Source organism: Phytophthora infestans, genomic scaffold, assembly GCF_000142945.1.
Source record: "Phytophthora infestans T30-4 supercont1.22 genomic scaffold, whole genome shotgun sequence".
In the NCBI taxonomy this organism is placed as follows: domain Eukaryota; phylum Oomycota; class Peronosporomycetes; order Peronosporales; family Peronosporaceae; genus Phytophthora; species Phytophthora infestans.
Genome location: NW_003303737.1, coordinates 378,790 through 380,958, shown reverse-complemented (window position 1 = coordinate 380,958; position 2,169 = coordinate 378,790).

The window sequence follows — 2,169 nt, the reverse complement described above, 5'->3', positions numbered from 1 at the left end:
TGCTCAGACTGCGGCTCTTGTCGCTGCCGATCAAATTAAAGTTTCCTAAAGCAGTGTCACTACCATGTTTCGAGCTGCAGCATCCGTCGCTGTTCAATGGTTCATGGCTAATAGATTCCCTGTAAGGTATTAATGCACACAGTACAAATACAATGAACTATAGTCCGTCGTGAGAAAGAGCCGATTCGTCAAAGCGAGCAGAGACTGCGAGCCAAGGACGCGCGCGAAGACTTTCGAAAAAAAAAGCAAAGGAGCTGGCTCAAGCTGATCGAATAAAAGAAGAAGAAAGACGCTTGAGCGATAGCGGGCAATTCGTGGGCTAATACAAACGCAACATAATATTTGGTGTGTATTCGGTCAGAAACTGCGATACATTCAAACGCGTACACACAGACGATTTAATAAGGTGTGGCAGTCAGTCTGACGAAATTAACCTTTTTAAGCTTTCGAGTACAGATGTAATTTACCTTCACTGAAGATTTGCTTTGCATCGTCACATCAGCGAAATCTTTCGTGCCACGAAGTTTGAGGCAGGTCACGTTTTAAAAATCTAACTCACCTCCACAGAAGGCACAAATCGTGACCGCAATTGATTTGAAGAAAGCAGCGATCGTAAGAGCATCTCCAGCGGTTGGTCGTAAAGGCGGTTTTATCTCAAATGTAGCGCGCTTAAGACTCGAGCGAGTCTTAACGCTCCCAGCGGTAAGTCTCAACGCTGGTTTTAGCTTCAGCAGGTCTTAAATTTGCCTTTCGTTCCGAAAGGACCATGGTGAAAATGGCAACGTTGACAAAAAAACCACAAAAAAAACCGCAAAAAAACATTTTGAACCGAAATTCGATTTTTTTGCCGAAAAGATCAAAAAGACCGTTCGATAGTCTGGAAAGGCGATGTCACTGCTTCAGCGGTATGTCGGACGGCGCTTTGTAGAGACGAACCGAGTGGTGTACACCTGGAAGATTAACTCTGAAGGTGAAGGTGGATTTAGCGGGATGCGCTCTATCGAAGCAGGCGTGTGCATTCTACGCTCGTCAGCGGATGGACAATCATCGTGCGTGGAAGTGTGCATGCGGCAGACACCCATGTTGCTGGACACTCCACAGTCCGGACAAGGTGTAGTCGCCGATAAATTTCATCGATTATTGCAGAACAAGGCCGACGAGGATTCGCGCGAATTCGCGATCGCGCTCAGGTCAATACTTTTAAATGAGGTACTGGCCTCACAGGGAAGCACTAGCTCATCTGAGTCCGAATGATTCGGCCTGGAGGACCCGTCATTGCCCTTGAAGAGCAGAAACGATTAATTTTGGACTTGGTGAGCTGCGTATTATTCTGCATGATATCCGCCAAAGGAGAGTATATAACGCCAGCTCAAGGTAAAATTGTGTACTATCCGTGAGCTTCTTGGGTATGGGCTTCCATGGTTAACGACGTGTGTTCAGAATTTTGAAGTCAAGAAACAGAAAGTTTACAGCTGGAGGATTGGTGAATTCTTCATAAATAAAAACTCACGATGTTTCGTTGTAATACTCGATAGATTCTGGAAAACCTACACTTTGTTATGGAACAGTTTACGCTTATGCCATATTATGTAAAACTTACCTTTAGGTATCGGAATTTGAAGATGCTTCGGTGATCATCGACAAATCTAGAATATCATGCTAGTATTGAGCTAAGCTCGAGTTGTACACGCCATCGAAGGCATCGTCTGTCCCAAAGTAGCTGTACAAATAGGCATCTGACGGGGACAGATCAAATGCTGGCATCTAAGCCACACAGGATTTATCCAAACCCTCGAGATCTCCACCAGCGCGTACATACGATGCTAGTACTTTCATTTCACAAGTTTCACTCTCCAGATCATCAGCAGCCATTTTAGTCGTCTTGAGAGCACCGTGTGTTGCGTATTCGAAGGCTATTAGTTCTTCCCTATCGCGGTCAAGATTTTTCCAAAAGGCGTCGGCGTATTTGTTGGGTGTCTGAAGGTCCAGCTTTCCACTTAGCAGCAAAATGCTTGCTTGGTTTGCTGTTTTGTCCCAGTACTGATCTATGATGCCGCTCGAGTCAAAACTACCAACATTAGTCTCGTCACACGAGTGAGACTTCTCTTTCGTGAAGGCAGAGTATGTTGACTGAACCAAGTAGGAATCCCTCCAGTAGCTAGTTTAGCA